This window comes from Callionymus lyra, chromosome 1 (assembly GCF_982586985.1).
Source record: "Callionymus lyra chromosome 1, fCalLyr1.hap1.1, whole genome shotgun sequence".
NCBI lineage: Eukaryota > Metazoa > Chordata > Actinopteri > Syngnathiformes > Callionymidae > Callionymus > Callionymus lyra.
Window position 1 is genome coordinate 11,445,856 of NC_141818.1, and position 19,766 is coordinate 11,465,621.

At 41.1% G+C, this 19,766-nt stretch overlaps 1 protein-coding gene across 2 annotated transcripts in view; it reads right to left on the bottom strand.

The window, feature by feature from the left end:
- Window positions 1-19,766, bottom strand: part of fam222aa (family with sequence similarity 222 member Aa) — a 66,599-nt gene that overhangs the window by 4,174 nt on the left and 42,659 nt on the right. The gene's annotated exons all lie outside the window — the stretch shown is intronic.

Here is a 19,766-nt window from a genome sequence, read left to right on the forward strand (position 1 = left end):
CTGTTTAACTGCGATGGAGGAGAGCGGCCACTGACGCCCCTCATCAAACAGTTTACACATGAAATGAATTCGCAGCGACTTAACAAGACGGAATCAAACAATTCCCTGGTTAACGTTACCAGATATTTCTTCTTATCTCCATCTTGTGCGACTGGAAACGTGACCTGATTTGACACGTACTTCACTAGAATGTAACTCATGCTAGAACAGAATGACGGGCAGGTACGGCCCTCCATTACCGAGATTGAAATGTAAATGCACATGTAAATGCTCTGCTCTCATTGCAAAAAATGAATCCACTCCAATCCCGAAAATTCAATTCAGCAGCAAAGGCAGCAAGTGAGAATAGCAATGTTCCTCGCTCAATGAGCCAACACTTGGCCATTGTGAATTGAGGTGGCAAACAGGAAAATGGCAATTTTCTAAAAACCCCACCATGTGTCATTGTTTGGGGGCCCGGGCACGGAGGTGAGGGGCCACGGTGAGATTGGATTTAAACGACATTATTCATGCAATTTCATGGCTACTTAGCTCGGTGCAACAAAAAGTGTGTGCGTGTGCATGTGTGTGCGTTCGCGAGGAGCCAGGGTGGGCGAGGACTCAATTTACAAGCAATATATCAGCTGCGGCAAATGACTTGCAACCTCTTCTGGAAAATGTCATTTTTATGCAAAAGCTAACAAAATGGAGGCAGGAATCTTGTGGCGTCAGCAAACGTCTTGGCAACCCCGAGAGTCCCACCGACTGTGACGACTCACTTCATTTCCTTGACAATTGAAAACTAATTCGAAGAAGTCGTTCGTGAAATGGCCTCACATTTTTGTTTGTGGAAGTGGAGACTGAAGACTTTCATGTAGTACTGTCAATCAAAACTTAATCCGACCAAAACAAAACATGGAAAAACATGAAATATAGTGCAATTGTTAGTAAAATTGTATTTTTGTTTAGCTTTAAGACTTGTTTCAATAACTTTTTTATTTTTCAAATTTTAATATGAACCTGATTCAGAAAATCAAGAATGCTAAAAACATTAGCACACTGATGTGATTGTTAGCATCATGCTAACAAGCTAGCACAAGGTTGCCTTGTTTATTATCCTGTCTGTTTGTACTTTATCTCCCTAGAAATGCTCATATATGTTCGCTGTGTAATTTCCTGTCAGTATGAAATCAAAGCTACTGAATCTTTTAAATCTTCTGAATCTAATGATATTTTTTTTTTGATGCTACATGAGCGAGGCGATGAAGAACCAAAGAGATTATTGACTATTTTGGAGACTGTCGTAGGAATCAATCAACAGTGTATTTTTTTTATCCACAATAATGCCATTTGAATAGAAAATATGGAACAATAATGCAATTATGAATGAAAGAAGAATGAATAGAAAGGACAAGACAAAGAAAACGTTGGCAAAATTGAGTGGAAACTAAGTTATTTTTCTTTAACACAGTGTAGTTTACTTTGAAAAAAAGTTATATATAAATTTAAATGAGAGACTCCCACCGTCTACCAAAATCACTACATAATAGTTCCCTAAAAATATTGTTTTGGGGTGACATGTGTTGTGTATTCATGTTGAGATCAACCTTTAAGTGGTGAAGACAGGAATCAATGTTTCTGTTGCTACTGTTAATTCCAACGTAAAGATGAGATTTTAATGACATCCATCTTCAATTTGTTAGCTCAACATTGAATTCCATGTTAAAACCTCCAGAATATCTGTCTTCTTTGTACTTTTTATTTGACGATTCACAACAACTGTCCAATGACTCTCTTCCAAAAGAGCAAACCTAGCGTCCGACGCTGATCTAATCTAATTGGTCGACTAATTTAGACGAATGTTTACGTGAACCGTGCCTCGCTAATGGGCCCCTCCGAGTGCGCCAGACCAGCCCATGTGAGATCAAACCAACCTTTTCCAAAGGCACCGCTCATCCTGTGACAGCAGTGACTTTTGCTTTGATGTTCTGACATTTGGAAACTGACGGAGGACTCGTTTCATTTGCTTTGGAAGAGGGGAAAACACTCAAGGCACAGTGCTGGTCTGCATGTAAGTGGAATGGCAATGTTGTTTTCTGATCTTTTTTTTCTTTTTACCCACACACGGGCCTGAAAACACCTTTGATCATCACACGGCGTAAATGAGGGAGATACTTGGCTTTCCGGGGCGCACGAGGGTTCCGTGCCCTCCGCCCTCTCATCGCTGCAATATGTCCATCAATGCCTCCTAATTACCGCCACACCATGGAAAACGCTTGAAAACCCGCCATCGAATTCATTAAAGGACAGCGAATACTTCTCCCTTCTCGGTGGCTGAATCCATATTTTTCTCGCCTGAGCATGCATTTCTTCTGAAGGAGAGGAAAAAAACTGTCTTTCTCCGTCTTTTTTCCAGCTCGGCCCCTTGTTTGTCAATAGGCAGAGCCTTTGGCACACCAACCTGGCATCAAAGGGTTTCACACTTCACAGGCCACAGGGATTAGAGGCCTTTCAGGCCTACAAAACCCATCTCAGCTCCACAAAGGCTTCCGGTTATTAGAACCCACAGGCATAAAGCAAAAAAAGAAGAGGAGGAGGAGGCAAATGAGCATCTGGATGCTTGTGATTCAAGCTTCTCCCTATTTAAATTTAAAAAAAAACTCTTGCATGGTATAAACTCTATGGCAAAGTTGATTACTGCGAGAAAAAATATTTCACTCCGAGCATCACTTTGTGTTTGATGTGCCAGGTCTCTCTGCGCATCGTTCACGGCCACGCTGGTAAGTCTATAACTGAGGGTGAAGGAGGCGCCGGCTTTTTTTAAAGGCTGCCACTCTGCAACTTATTGGTTTAGGCGGCTGTAGATCACAGCTAAGCGCAAGCGGCACACAGATGGCCCGGCCTGATAAACATCCTGAGAGCTAGACAGTAGTCGCTCTTTTGTTCCTTCACCTTTCTGGTACAGTGTGTGTGGGGGGGGGGGGGTTCATGCACCTGTGCACACTCTCAGATCGTGGGCACAATGCATGAAAACAGAAATTAGACCCTTTTTTTTTTTTTTTTTTTAAACATTGCCTATAGACTGTGGCATCTGTATCTGCGACGGTGTGTCTCATCTGCCAGCGGAGCATGTTGTTATCCTCTTGCTCATGAAATGTAGGGCAGGGACAACAACAGGTGCCTGTGCGGCGACAGCCTGCGATGCCTCCTGGGCTAAATGCTTCACACTCGCTTCATTTCGACATGCGACAGCCTTGTAAGGATTAATTATTCCCCCCGAGGATGGAAAGAATGTGTTTTCCTTTCCTGAGACGAGCTCGTGAAAACAGCTTATAGCAAACAGGAATCCATTTTGAATTGGAGAAAACTTGAGATGCTCCAAAAAGAAACAGGGCGAGATAAAAGTTTTCCAGAAGAGTTCAGGGTGTTGGAGAGAGTTGGACGGAAGGCAATTAATGTGCTGACCTTCGTTCCTTAATAATCCGGTTTCCTGGTACACAATGCCCATGTGTCAGAGCAGCACATCTCTAAATGCCAACCCTCATTAGCGCCACGCATGCAGGCGCCGGGGCTATCTGCGCTTTGCTCCTCTCTCCAGTGGGTGGAGATAGCGGGCGCTAGGACGGGATAACATGGCGGGCGGACGAATCCGCAGTAGGCCACGATATGATCTAGAAAATCCTATTCCGGTCGGGAGGACGCCTTCTCTCCTCATTTTTTTTTTGATTGGCGTGAAACTCCCCGAGCACGACGTCCTTGGCGTACCCGGGGCGCTGTCACGACACGAGTGTGTGTGTGTGTGTGTGTGTGTGTGTGTGTGTGTGTGTGTGTGTGTGTGTGTGGAGACGGGGGCTACCAAATTCTGAACACTCAATTAACACTCCTTTAATTAGCTAGCGGCCCATTTCCAATCCTGATGAACTAATTTTCTTGGTGTGAGGAAGGCGGGGGGAGGGGGAGAGGCCTGGCGAAGACGAGGTCCGCTGGGTACCAAACAGCAATAAAGAGGGAACTGGTTAGATTAGACTGTAAAAAATCCATTATATTCTTCACACTCCCTCCGAGTGAGAGGTCAAATTGTGTTGATCACATGAAGCGAGCGCCCCGACAGCGAGATTACAGGAGTGTGTGAGGAGCTGGAGGTGTGATGGGAGGAAGAGAAGAAGAAACCGCCACATTCAAAGGACCACCAGAAAAGCTCTGCCTATTAATCAGGGGGGGGAGGTTTGAAAATGAATAAGAAAAAATCAGAGAAGGAGCGCCTCAGATGCCCTCGCTCATTTATCAGAGCAGGTCGAAGAAGTTTTTCCACTTATTAGCGGAGGAACGGCTTCGGCACATCAAAAAGCAACGTTTCTCAGTCACTTCTGCGAAAAAAAGCTTGTATCTCCACTTAACCAGCGCCTTTGATCACATGTTCATCTGCGAGCGGGCGGGTTTGTTTTTCTGACCGGGCGAGATTTCCGTTTTAACCGTGGTCAAGATTAAAACCAACAGAGGAAAGGAGAAGAACCGTGGACAAAACAAAACTGTGCCAGGGTCACTGCAGGTCGCGCCTAGCTAGCTGGCGTTCTCGCGGATCAAAGGTTGACGCTCCCCACCTACAAGTTCATAGAAGTTCCCCAAAACATTTTATTTATCTTCCACTATCAAGGTTTAACACATGCTGGACAGAACAATTGTTTTGGTTTCGAATTCGACTATCCTGACATGTGAAGAGGAAGTATGAAGAGACGAGTGACGAGTTGGCGTGGCGTCCTCTCCCGCTGCTACATGTGCTTCATTCGGGGCCCCCGGGGTCCGAAGCCTGCCAAGTCATTTTATGTGGCCGTTCTAATGGTTGTTTCATATCCAGTTAGATAAATGTTCATGTTGATATCATGACCTACAAATGTGCCCGAGTTGAAATATACATTTGTATAAAAAAAATATTAAATTTGTCACCAGGTTTATTGGGAACTTTGTGGATATTGTCCGTAGGTATGAGTGTGTGTTTGAATGGTTGTGTGTCTTTGTGTGCCCTGTGACAGCCTGGTGTCCTCTCCAGGGTGTCCCCCGCCTCTCGCCTGAAGAAACTGGGATAAGCCCCAAACCCTGCAACCGCTATAAGAGATTAAGCGGCATAGAAAATGAATTAATGTGCTTAACTGTTTTGTAATGTATTTTATGCAGTATTTTATGTATTATATCTACATTATATAGTTCAAGATAGACGTTCAATAGCATCAGGTATCAGAACTCACTTGCACTAAGAGATGCAAACAAAATAGGTAGATTTCTCCACTGTGGGAAATGATGAATTCTTCAAAATATTAATGGATCAAGATGGTTAATCCTGACCCCGACAAAATGAGCTATAAACATATAAGGAAAACACTCATAAAAGTAATGTTTTTTGTTATTTTGACCAAATAACCTCTATAACAAAATGTCAAGCCACATGTAATGTGTTTTAATGAGAGGTATTTTCTACATTAGCAATGTATTGTGTTGTATTTTGTTTGTTTTTTTACCTAAATAGCAAGTTAGCTTCAGAATATAGCCTGCAGTTGACATTTTAAGGAGTAACTAGTAGTTCCACAGTAAAAGGGGTAACTTAAACACTGAGGGATATTTTAAGATGATGACTATGAGTTTAATAAGTGTGCAGAAGAAACTATACATAAATGTGTCGCTATCACTCACAGAGCATCATCAACAACAACAACAACAACAACGCACACAAAAGTGCAAAAAGACTGATGCGTCTGTCACGTCTTCTTCAAAAGTCCTCCATAAATATCAAACCCTGTCAACCACTCAATGAACCTCATTGATGTAAATGTCGGAACATTTTTTAAACACCACGACTCAAATCAATCCCGACAGCATCCAGACGCAGAATCATTTAGTCGATCACGCTCGCTATCGAGAAGCGCTGGCTTGTCAAAAGATTGCAGATTGAGTTCCGTGAACGGTCCAGAAATGGGGAGAGGACCTGAGAAGATAATATATGTTTTGTGAAAAAAAGAAGGACGCTGGTTGTATGACGCTCTCCGCGGTGCAAGGACAGACAAGAGTCTCCTCAACAATACCTGCCTTGTGCTAATGGAGGTGTCATCTGGCACAGGCCTGATTAGTCAGCGATTACAGCCTGGGCCTCAATTGCCGTGACAACTACCGCAAACACAATGGGCCCTGATACAGCCAGCTGTTTGGTCCTCCGCAATTAACCCTACATCCCCATTCGTCTCCGGCGGAGCGCCGTCTCTAATTGACTATCAGCCGCACAAAGCAGGGGCTGTCGGCCGGACCCCCTGGACATGGGCCCCGCCCCTCCGCCGAGGTGGAGATGATAATAATAGAGGTGTCCTGTCGACTCGGCCGCCAGTCAATCAAAGCGTGGATGCCCCACAGGAGCTTCCCGAGGAGCCCGGAGAGAGCGGAGGAAGCACATGTATGAGGCGGTGATCAACAGAGTGGAGCCGCCTCACAGGGGGGCAGACATGTTGAATATGCCTTCAGTCAAAGTACTAATCAATTCGAGTGCACATGAAGAAACCCTGCTGCTCGCTTGATATCAGAAAAAGCCACTTTTAGGAACGCTCGTCTCCCTCTGTTCAACTTAGGCTTGATTTTTTTTTTCCATCTAACAAAGCAGCCGAAAAAAAAAAAAAATACAAGGCAATTATTTCCCGGGCTTTCGCTATCTATAATTGCAAAGATAAAAATCAAACCGCCACGATTTCTCCGAGGATAGAGCCGCCTGCGTTTTTTTTTGCAGCTGCTTGTGTCATCATAATCTTTAAACAAACGCTGGTGTTTTGTTGTCACCTCACTCCACCCTGCATCTGCACAAGACAACTTAGCCTCAGCATATTCATTATCCCAGCGTGTGACCGCCAACACCACTTTAAAAATACACCATTCTTAACCACAGCTTCAGAAGCATTCAAAAAGTCAGCACTTGGAGAAAAAAAAAAAGTAAAATGCACGTTTTATCACTCGTTTGTTGCAGCAATAGCTAGAACGGTTAGCTTTTCGCCTGTGCTGTTTCCCCCTGGTTTTAGTGTTGAAGTGCTCCATTTACACGGCCGGTAAAAGCGCTAACAATATGTCTCCGGTCGTCTTTGTAAGTGCTAAGGAAAAGTCGATCTTGGAAGTGCTTCGTGTGAATTTACACTTGCACCTTCAAAACATCCCTTTGGAATTGTAAGGAAATGGATGATTTTAGCTGGGTGGGTCGTCATTAGCAATTAGCTTTGTGATCACATTGACTTAGATAATTGGAAGATAGTGGACAGAAACAAGTTTTTTTTGTTTACAGGTAGGGCTCGAGCATAAAAATGTTCTTTTTAAATCAACGCTGTACATACTGAGATAGTTTAGATTCTGCAGTTGTAAATCATGTTAGATAAAACGGTGTCTATAATATAAGTAAGTAAGTCATTTTTATTTGTATAGCGCTTTTCCAGACCAGGGTCACAAAGCGCTTAAACAATCAAAACAATATTCAATAAAGTATATACTTTAAAGATCAAGATAACACTGATAACACAACAGGAGTTCGAGAAAATCAAGGAAAAGCCTGAACAAATAAAAATGTCTTAAGATATTATATAATCACTTAACATCCGCTTCCAGAGCCTTCCAACGCTATTATGAATAGATGTCTCTCGTTCTATTGAGGTTTCTGCCTCGGGCAGTATTCTATCGCACAATACTGCGAAGCTACTGCTTTCAAACGCTGAACAGAGCGACTTCTTTGTCAGATATAAAAAGAGTCATTTATGGTCTTTCTATAAATGTCCTTCCTTATGTTCAGATCTTTAAATAGTCGTCAAACTTAACACATCTATACCACTTTAAAATGAAATACTGTCAAAAAGATCATGTTATAATTCCCATAAAACAATTATTGCTTGTTTTATCAGTTTTACCTATTTTAATGTAATTATTGTTCAAATAAACTGTAGCCATTTCTATGAAATTAATGTGTTTACTTCTGGATCAAATCCATTCTATATGCAAAGACTGGTTTCGAGAGTAGTTACACAAAGCATGAATTCAATGCACTTCTCTGCGCTTAACGTGAGAAAGTAAATCTTCTTGAGCTCCACCTTCAAGTGAGTCGGCCATATTGCAGGGACATATGGCTCTTCTAACCTGACGCCATGTTTCACCGTAACGACACCTTTCCGGCACTGATCCGAGCCCGGCACGCAGACGTGGCATCGTGTCAGAGAAATGGATTCAATCATTAAATGAGATTTTCCCCAAAAAAAACTTGGGACAAAAACTCCCTGAAACTAATCTTTCATTTCGTCAAATCCAATCTCATTGATCTATTCCTGCACAGGCAGATGGGAGGAAGACCCGGGTCGGGGGGTGACTTGGGCTTCCTCTTCTCACAGATGGCGGCGTGCAGTCAGCCAGATCGCGGCGAAAGAAGGCAGGTATCACTAAAGCGGAGGGATATAAATCTGGTCCGGAATCCTATTTTTGCACGGACTATTTGCATGACGGACTAATCAGGTCAAGCCGGGTTTCTTTTGATGAGATGTGCGAACGCCACGGCGCTGGCTCGCCACAATGTTTACGTTTCCTCATTAGAAATTTATCTCCGAGGCCAGATGTTACCGGATCGGCGGCGGAAATTAATGAGCGGGTTTTGATGTGGCAACCTCATGTTCTCCTCCTGACAGACTGGGCTTTTATGGGCCGAGGCGGGAGTTACGGAGCCGTGATTGATCCTGAAGGACCCCTTCGTGTGCGCGACCCACCCGAGGATTCTGCTGACATTTAATTAACATCCAGCGTCGTCAATACGCCGGTCAATATCAAAACGGGTCTTCTTAGCGTCGGTGACACACATGATGTTTATTAGATTTGAAAATGTTATTGTTGATCCAAAGTAACATTAAAGCATGAACATTAAACTGATCACAAACCACGAGGAGAAATGAACCATGACTTTACTAGCGCTACAGACGCTACATTATTGCTGCTCTCATCAAACCTTTGGGGTTAATTACATCTTCTCCCTTTTAATTAGATTCACGACAAGAAATGTTTCTTGTCGACTATAATGAATACACAATATAAGTAAATATCTGCTGCTTCTATGATTGATTAATAACCAGGTACAATTTTGTCTGTAGGTTTAATAACATTGAGATTTTTTGGACATATGGTATCACAAGTGGGATGCTAACATAGATGGATGGATAGATACACTTTATTGATCCCTCTGGAGGTCTACTTCGCGAAATTGTTTTTCCAGCACACAGCAACATAGATTCATGAAACAAATACAAGAACAAAGTGCAATACATTTTATTTGATATTTGAGGACTACAGATGGAAAGTAGCATTGTGCTAAATCTGGTGCAGCCATCTTTTAAATGTAACTGTTCATTGTCCTTTTAAATAAATAAACTAAACTAAACTAAACTAAAAAGAAAGTGCGAGAAAGATAAAGGATACAAAGATCTCATCTTTTCACTCCACTCCTGCCTTCAAACTCAGAATTAAACAGTCTAATAGCAAGAGGAATGAATGAGTCCCTGAGTCTATTAGTGTTGCATCATGGGAGGATCATTTGTGCACTTCTCTGTGCACTGATGACAGTGTTCAGAGGACGACTGTCTTCATCCATGATGGACATGGAAAAATAGTAAGAATTCTGTCCAATAAGAAGAATAATACATCTATATATCTCTGGGTTTAAATTAAACAAAAACACAAACACAATTTAAGAAGTTATAATACATTAAAACACTGGTCCTCAACCCTGGTCCTGAAGCATTTGCTGTTGTTGTTAAATGATTAAAGATGTTACGAAAAAAGATGGCGTTTTCGTTCAAGTAGTATTAGCATGTGTCTTTTGAAACATCAAGAGTCTCATTTAAGTAGACTGATATATACTAGTGAAAATTAACGAAATATAAACGCTATTATTATGCATTTTTAAAGTTTGGTCCCGGAATATAATGAGGACATCAAACTGGTCCTTGAGGAACCCCTGCATTAACGGACATCTTAGGAGGGCAAACAGTAATGGTTTTCGATTTAATTGACAAAAGCAATACACAATTAGGGGAAAGAGAATGTGTTCCTCATGACAAAACAAGTACAACTCATACTTTTCTCAAATAAAAAAGAAAAATCTGTTTAGTCAGAGTCCTTTTAAGGCTAAAAACAAGCGGATAAATACACTTTCTCTTTCCTAAAGGGTTGACAATTTCACTTCCATCAACACATGGACACATCACTGCATCATAAGTAAACCTAACAAACAAACTATATCTAATAACATGTCTTCAGAAGGAACTTAAATGCCAAAGATATATAGCATTGAAGCTTAACAAGCAGCTGAAACATTCCCTGTTTTAATGGAAACTCTGGTAAAGATAATCCGTCTCCTCTGAGCGTGACTGTTTGGATTACTTTAAAGGTTGATAAAGGACAAAACAAATCTGTGCTATTATTAGGAACAGGATGAAGAGTGAAACATCATCAAGCCTGATTTCCAACTTGACAATAATTCCTTTCATCAAAAGGCTCTGAAGTAAAAGCATCTGCCACCGAACACGCCGACCTCTAGTCGTGATTATGCACAATAGTTTCCTCTGACCTGTGAAGCTTTTAAATTAAGAGCCATAGAAATACTCTTGATCTTCTTTTCCCTTTTTTTTCTTTTTCCCTTCCATCCTCCTTGTCTCCCATCTCCCTGCGCCAGTAAGTGAGTTTCATCTGGGGTGCTTGCCGGGCAAAATCACCTCAGGGCAAACACTTTATTATCTGTAGTCAAAGCGTCACCACAAATACCATTCTACACACACAAGTGTCACTTTCCATTTGTCTGCACTCTGGCTGCATTAGCCGAGCCTCGGCAGCTCAGAGCCTCGTCTCAAACGCGCCCGGCAGAAGAAAACCAACAGCGTGGGAAAGCACTCGTCCTGCATTCCTGCCCCATTAACACCACTGGCACCAGCACGGCTGTCATGCCGCCTTCTCCGGGGAATTAAAAACAATATTATCAGCACTAACCTTTGAATTAGCTGTGAAAATAGCTTTGGAAAACTGCAGAAAAGACCCGGAATCTCATTATCTCACTCTTTTATGTTGGGTCTAATACATGAAATCACAGCACGTGTGAAAAAAAAAAAAAAAAAGGGAGCTAAACAGAAGCTCCCCGAGGATCCATGCATGTGTTAATTACTGATGATCTAGCCGAGTGTCTGGCAAAAACAATACTGGTTTATGTCCTCTTTGAGCTGCTGAGGAATGTGAACTAGCAGCAACCATGTCAGGCCTTTTGTGGGACACCCGTGTCCCGAACAAACACGGGGGACATGTCTACCTCACACTGCAGTGCATCAACAAAGCGACTCAACACCAGCGCAGCGAACGCTGAAACAAAAGCGTCCTGGTTATTGTCTGACAAAATAAAGTTAAGATAATGAGAGTGAGGAGGCAGCATGTTCAGGTTGTGTGGCAGAGGTTTAGCAAAATATTGATATATTGATATTTAAGTGTAACAATATCGTATTATTATTTAACAGCACTGTATCTATGTTCAAGTATTTTATTAGTCAATTTTTGCGCCGCAATTTAAACCCTTGCTGCTTGTTGGCAACGTCTTCCATCTTGAAGGAACAATGAGATCCCCACAGAGACTGAGGACGAGAGGATACAGCGAACTCCAGCTGCTTTTTAAGGTGATTTTTTTTCAGTGTGACCGAAAACTATATTGGGATAAACTGTATCGTATCATATTGTGAGCAGAATTTATCGTACTGAGAGAAAACTAGATTGTATTGAATCTTACCAAGAGAATAGTGTATCGTATCGTACTGTGACATAGGTTTACTTTACTATGACCTGAATATAATCAAATCGAATATTATATTGAGCTGAATTTATCGTATGATGAGCTGTATATATCGTATGATGAGCTGTATATATATCGTATGATGAGCTGTATATATCGTATCATGAGCTGTATATATATATCGTACCGTGAACTGTACATATCATATGGTGAGCTGTATATATCGTATCATGAGCTGTATATATATATCGTACCGTGAACTGTACATATTGTATCATGAGCTGTATATATCGTATCATTAGCTGTATATATATATCGTACCGTGAACTGTACATATTGTATCATGAGCTGTACATATCGTATGGTGAATTGTATATATCGTATCATTAGCTGTATATATATATCGTACCGTGAACTGTACATATCGTATGGTGAGCTGTATATATCGTATCATGAGCTGTATATATCGTATCAGGCGCTGTATATATCGTATCGTAAGCTGTATATATTGTATCACGAGCTGTATATATATCGTATGGTGAGCTGTACATATCGTATCATGAGCTGTATATATATATCGTACCGTGAACTGTACATATCGTATGGTGAGCTGTATATATCGTATCATGAGCTGTATATATATATATCGTACCGTGAACTGCACATATTGTATCATCAGCTGTATATATCGTATGGTGAACTGTATATATCATATCGTGAGCTGTATATATCGTATCGTAAGCTGTATATATTTTATCACGAGCTGTATATATCGTATCGTGAGCTGAATATATCGTATCAGGAGCTGGTATGTATATCGTACGGTGAGCTGTTTATATTGTATGGTGAGCTGTATATTTAATCTATCGTGAACTGTATATATCGTATCATGAGCTGAATATATCGTATCAGGAGCTAAATATATCGCATTGTAAGCTGTATTGATATGAAGTTGAATATATATTATATCTCTGGCTGAATGTATCGTAACGAATTGTATTTTGAGTTAAGTGTATCGCTACAGCCCTAGTATCTGATGCGAGTCCAGTCCCGGGCCACTGTCACAGTGCATACAGCAGACTCTAGAAAACAGAGCTTTATCAGCAAACACCCGAGTCAGCACATGCGGCCAGAGTTGTTATGCAGTGCGACTGGCACACCAGCCGATATTGTCATGTGCGATTAGGCCTGTGCTCATGAGCCTGTGAACTCATTCCTGTGGCATCAAAGTCAAACCCACCGTCCTTTCCACACCCACCCCCGTTGATATCTCCGCTGCCCTCCTCTGCTCCTCTGGGCACTTTCATTTCATATTCCACCCTGTTGGCTCACGATAAACCTCCTCCCAACCCTGTGGAGAAACAGGCTTCCCAAGACAAAACGTTTTTTGCACATTTAAGAAACATGGCGTTTTGCAGATGGAGGGTTTGTTCGCGAGAGAGGATGGATTAAGTCAAACCTTACTCAAGGACTACCTAAAGTGACCAGTAGAACAAGAATGTGGGTCAATTGACTTGAATTCAGTGGAATATCTCAACTGTTTATTTGGAATCCACTTCTTTTAGAAGTCTTTTGCTGAGATTTCTATGTTTAAATGGGTGGTAAAAAGTGAGCTAAAAAATGGGCCATTACTTACAATAGATATTAATTAAAAACAATTTTCGGTAACTATTCTATTTAGTTTAAAATATCAGATGGTACCATATACTACATCTTTAATGTTCCCCTTTAAAGAAAGAGATCTTGGAGGGGCCCGTGCTGCTACCAAAGTCGTAGAGAAAAAACTGATTTCTAAAGTAAGTAAGTAAGTAAGTAATTTTTATTTGTATAGCGCTTTTCTAGACCAGGGTCACAAAGCGCTTAAACAATCAAAACAATATTCAATAAAGTATATACTTTAAAGGGCAAATTAAACTGATAACACAACAGGAGTTCCAGAAAATCAAGGAAAAGCCTGACCAAATAAAAACGTCTTAAGATGTTTCTTGAAGGAGTCAGTAGATCATCAAACACAAAGAGAGAAGAAGATCGTTCCAAAGCTTAGGAGCAACAGTCTGAAAAGATTTCTCTCCTCTGGTCCTGAACCGTGTGCGTGGAACCATAAGTAGATTCTGATCCACAGACCTCAGAGCCCGAGCTGGGGTGTAAGTCTGGATCAGATCAGTGATGTAAGGAGGAGTCTGACCATGAATAGCTTTTAAAAATGTTAAAGATGTCGTAAGTAAGTTGGTGGTAAAGAAGCCTTACTTTTATAAGTTATGATATTGCTAGTTTTCGGTGTTTATTTCTTGTTAAAGAAGTGACAAAACATATACATTTTGATCACGTCTCTCTGGGTATTCGGACAGATAGTTTTATATCGGTAGATGGGATGACGACTCCCAGTGGTGAGCGTTTTTGTTTTGTGGACGACGAAATTGCCAACAACGTCCACATATATTGTGCAGCGCTTCTATACTTCCTGTGCTCAGGATCCATCATCGCCACAGGATTTCTCCTCGACTCTTCCGTCATCTTCTTCAATCATCTCTAATCACAGTGGTTACCCGCCAATCAAGACGGCTTAGAAATCTAATCAACAAACGCAACAAAGTCTGTGAAAGTGCCGCAGTGGCGTCTAGGTCATGTGACGCACGAGCGTCGTCCAATCCCGGAGAGAAAGCAGGTCATTAAGAGAAGAAGCTGTTTTGTTTTTTTGCTTCCTTTTTTCCTGCGATGACAAGTCTGATAGAAGGCAACAAAAGGAGGCTCGCTGAAGAAAGACGGCCGTTCTGTGACGGAGCAACGGGAGGAAATCCAAGATTAAAACATCTATTGATGAGGCAGAGAGCAGAGCAGGACACACTGCCAAGAAAAAAGACGGTTCAATTCTTCCCGGAGAAAAGGGATGAAAGTCCTAACATGTAGAGCCGAGAGCAGCGCTCGCTGACATGCACACACTCACCCGGACGACGCAGCAGCAGCACAAACATACACTCCGGTTTTTAAAGTCGAGGAACCTCGGCGGTGGGGATTGTACACTTGGAAAGAAAGAAGGGAAAAGTGGGAAGAGAAGAGGCTGGAGGCGTCTGGCCCGGCCTGTCAGACTCCAGGAAGTGCTGGTGCACAGGCCTGCAGGTAAATGGAAGAAGAAAGACGCCCGCAGGCTGCCTGAGGCGAGCCTGAGCCCTTCTGTTCTATCATTTAGGAGACAAGTCCTTCACTGATTCACAATTAATATTTAACGCTGCATAGAAAACAAGGCAGTCGACTGCAACGCACATGCCGGCGAGAGAGAGAGAGAGACCTTGAACCTTCCTTCACTCAAACGTTTGGATTTCATTTCATCAAAAAAAATGAATAAATCCAAGTTTTAAATAAATGAAAGAACGTAATCACTTCACTTTGACAACATTTGGCTTCATTTAATTCAATACTAGAGTTCTCTAACCTGCCCCCCTTTGACCTTCATCTTCATGAGCTCACTAATTTTACCCATTTAACAAGTTTTAGTTTTCCGCTCTAGCTAATGTTTCACAGAAGCTGAAGAGTTTTCCACTCGTTGGAAACAATATATTCATGACTGGAGTTAAACCTTTTTCATGACTCAGTGCAGTTTGTGTCAATCCTATGATGAGAAAAAAATGAAAAGTAAAACGACAAAGTAATACAATTAAAATGTATTTATAAGGTACAATTAGTGCAACACAAAAAAAACTACACCTTAGATTTTACATTTGTTGACTATTAGAGCAATGGTGCTAACGTTAGCCGATTAGCTTTGTATTCCAAACTCCCTGTAACGTTATTTATTTATACGTTATCTGCTCTCTTACATTCTCTTAAAGTAAACTGCATTATGTGAATCCCTAACCCACCAATATAAGGTATATATATAGTATTTTTGTGTGAAAAATCAAGTGAGGCTAAAACCTGCAAAAAGATGTTCTTCAGGTCCTAAAACTTTTCTTTATTATATTGTATTTTGATTTTCACTGTTTATGTGTTTTTAGCAGAGCTGATTTTGCACAAACACTAGTCTTAAACAACAATAATATAAATCCTAAAATTAAATGATACAATATAGTAAAATAGTTGACATCATCAAGTAAAAAAATAGCTACAGTCTTCATAGTTGAGAGTTTTAACTTCTTGATTAAGTAGTAGATGGTATGATTCTACGAAAGTGATGCTAGTTTATTTACTATACAACACCCTGATCGTTTATCTAATCTAAATTTAACAAATGTATTTATGCACCTCAGTTTAGCTCGAGAAAAAATAGTAGTCCAGGGACGGTTTTTATATTTTAATAAACAAAGAGGAATCTGTTTTTCAGCTGAACAAAATATTCTTGGTATTTGTTGAAAACAATCGTTGCAGGTGTCATGGGCAACAGTCACAACATAAAAGAAGAAAAGAAATGAAGGTTTTCAAATAGAGGACCTTCACCACAACACCACCGTGCAACCACTTCCTGAATGCTTCTTTCAGCTCGCGGGCGTTGAGATAGCTCTCGCAGTCAGAGGTTTCCTGCAGGACAGCGGACGCTCTGTGCCTCTCGCCCACATCCGCCAACTCAGCCCCACACTCTGTGAAGACAGAGGGCGTCCAGGCTTTGCACCTGGGATGCCCAAATGCCAACTCCGACGCTTTGGAAGCAGGAACTCAGCTTTTTTTCTTCTTTTTTTTTCCACCCAAATCCTTCTGTGCCTGAAACTGAAGCCCTAGTTCCTCACGCTGACCCGCCCGAGGCGACTAGATTGCCACGGACCCCCGTGGTCACAGCAGAAGGCAGAGGGCAGCGGAAAGGCAGGGCTCTGAGGGACGCCTGTATCCGGAAATGATCCTCCGTGTGCCAGCGCTGAGACACCAACATGACAGACCAGGCCCCAGTACATACGAGGTTAACCGAACTCTCATGAGGCAGACATAGATTTAGGGGCATTATTTTTCAAATATTTTTGTCCATTTCATAGGCTCTTAAAATGTAAATAGAATCATCAAAATGTACTTGAAAGGATTAATTGGAGTGTGACATTATCATTTTTCAAACACAATTTTTATTCTTTGGTTCTTAAAATGCGTTCTTTTGATACTATGAATTTGTTTATACGTTTACATACGTTATTATTCAGATCCTCGCTGGAGTCTTAAGCAGGCACATAAAAATTTGCCATTTTTACACGTTACAATAGGGTGTCAAACTTGTCCAGAAAAGAGCCGAGACGGTGCAGGTTTTTGTTCCAACCAGTCAAGCACACATGAGTTAACCAATCAGGTGTCGGCTTAAACAAGCAACACCTGACGGACAATTAATTGATTACAGACGCCTGACTGGTTCAACTATATGTGCTGGACTGGTTGGATCCAAAACCTGCAACGTCTCGGCTCTTTTCTGGACCAGTTTGACACCTGTGCGTTAGATAGTGATACTATTAAATTTAAGATAATTAGTCTTTCAAACTGGATTTTGTATTTCTTAGATTAGCCACTTAAGACAATTCTAAGAAATTTTGCGTAACACAGGGAATATCTAAATGCTGTAAATCTCCAATTAAATAACAAATCTAATATTTCCATTTAAAAAATAAGGCTATTTTAATGATAGACAAATATCCTATGAAGGGGGAATTGGTACTTTGTGATTAAGATGAATTTATCTACTAAAAATTACAGAATAAAATTGATATTATTTTAAAAATATATTGTTATGGATCGATTCATTTTTCTTAGTTTAAATAGCTCTATGATGTCTGCCAGAATTCAATGTAAAGTTTGGAAAGCCATTGACACCCGTCAACCACCAAAACTACTTCCTGACCTCTGTATTCCCGGATCCACACAGTGGAATAATGACAGGCTCAGTGGGTACTCCGTGGAATTCCAAATTGGGAGCTGGAATGGCGCAGGTTCAATCAGAGGGAAAGGTCAAGCGCATGTAGATTTCCTGCATTCGTCCGCTTTCCCTCAGCTTCCCTTCCAGCCCCTGCTTCTCCGAGCACTCGGGCAATCAAGGCAAAGGTTGTTTCTGACTGCATGTGGTCGGACAAATTTAAATATTCCTCCCGAGAAAAGCTTCAACTTTTCAACCGTGTTTTTATGAGAATTGATGCTTTTGAGCTCGCTTACAGAGCCGCGGTCCGATCGGCGTGGAGCTCCACAAAAAAAGAACCCGAAGCCAGGCTAATGACTGGAGCGGGTCTGTGTGGTGAGGCTCGCTCGCTATTAAGGAAACTACAATCCCCAGGTGAACCACTATGTCATGTCCCGGGGCTAAAACTGACAAGACCAACTTGTTTCCGTCCATCAATCAGGAGCAGAGTTGAACGCGGACTGACACGGAGGGAACCAGGGATATCCAGCCTTAGGGGAACTTCTCATCTACACCGGACTGATTGGCACCGCGAGCCTCGGAGGTGTGTCGCCAAAGGTTACTGCTGCATGTGTGCGTCGCCTGGTTCCACATGTGTGTGTGTGTTCTGTTAATAATCTCCCGGTACATTTGTTTAGGCTTTGAAAAGCTAAAAAAATATTATACAGGAGAAGAACATACCATGAAACAGCAGCTGCTAGCAAAGACAAATCTACGCAATAAACATGTTTATATAACTTGTATGTGCTTTGATTCTTTTCTTTTTTAATTGGATCTCTTTTACAAGTACTTCTCGCCCCTCACAATAAAAAAATATATGTATACAGTGGTCCCTCAGTAAATCACGGTTCACCTTCTGCTGTTTCACAGTTTCCAGGAATTCTCACGATAGTTTTTTATCCTCATTCGGTCGGTGAACATCAGAGCCCGGTGTTGTGTCTTGACTGCCCAAAAGTATATAACAAAGAAGGAAAATATGTGATATTACCAAGTAATATACACCCGTACCGCGGCGTCCCAGACTGACAAGGCTACGAGGCGATCTGTAGTTTTACCTAACTTTATTTTAACCCCCGTAAACAAAAACATCCACTTCCTCAAGCTCAGCCAATCACGGTCAACCTCAGGACCCCTTCACTGACCTGTGTAAAATCCTAAACTTTAGACATAAAAATAACAAAGTTTAAGAATTTAATTTTAGTGTATTCACTTTTTTATTGAGTGTGAGAATGTGGAAAATGTTATTGACAGTTTGGAACAGGTTGATAAAGAGTTCAAGGAGGGATTATGAATGTATTTGAATAATAATACATGGAAAAACCGTCACTATTTTGTTGTATTAGATTATTTTAATCCCTGCAATAAACAAGGGAACACTGTTCATGTTTTGTCTACTGTTGTTTTTAAATAAAAGCTATACAAGATTCAATCAAATAACTATTGCAACTCAGCCTTTTAACATTAAGGCATAATAAAAACAATTCTATATCCTTATTAACAACATTAATACCTTCAGTTTTAGCATGATATGGGGCCATTTACCCTAACAACACTCAAAGTATAGCATACACTTTACACTTTTATTCGTGCAGGCTTTTCCTTGATTTTCTGACACTCTGTGTTTGTCTCTGTGTTATCTTGACCTTTTAGGTATATATTTTATTGGGTATTTTTTGATTTTTTAAGCGCTTTGTGACCCTGGTCTTGAAAAGCGCTCTATAAATACTCATTACTTGCTTACTTACTTATATATTTAAAGAGCCCAAGCTTCGACAATAAACAACAGTTTTCAACAAAATGATGGCGTCCACTCCAGAATATTGCTCCAAAAAATAAAAGTATTACTTCAACAGTTCATCCGTTAATACATTTGTGAGTGTTTATACTTTTGAACATTACAATTTTGAACAATTTCTGTAATAAACCGACTTTTGCCATGAAGTGTAGTACCCGTCTTGGCCAGCAAACTCATCTTCTGTCCAACCATCACTAGACCCATGAGTCCGACCCCTTCTCTCTGGCCCGACCGAAGAAGCAATGAGAATAAAAGAAGAGAGAGGAATAGGTGGAAAAGGGGAAGAAGCCGCTGGGCACGAGGGTCCGGGGTCAGCGGCATCC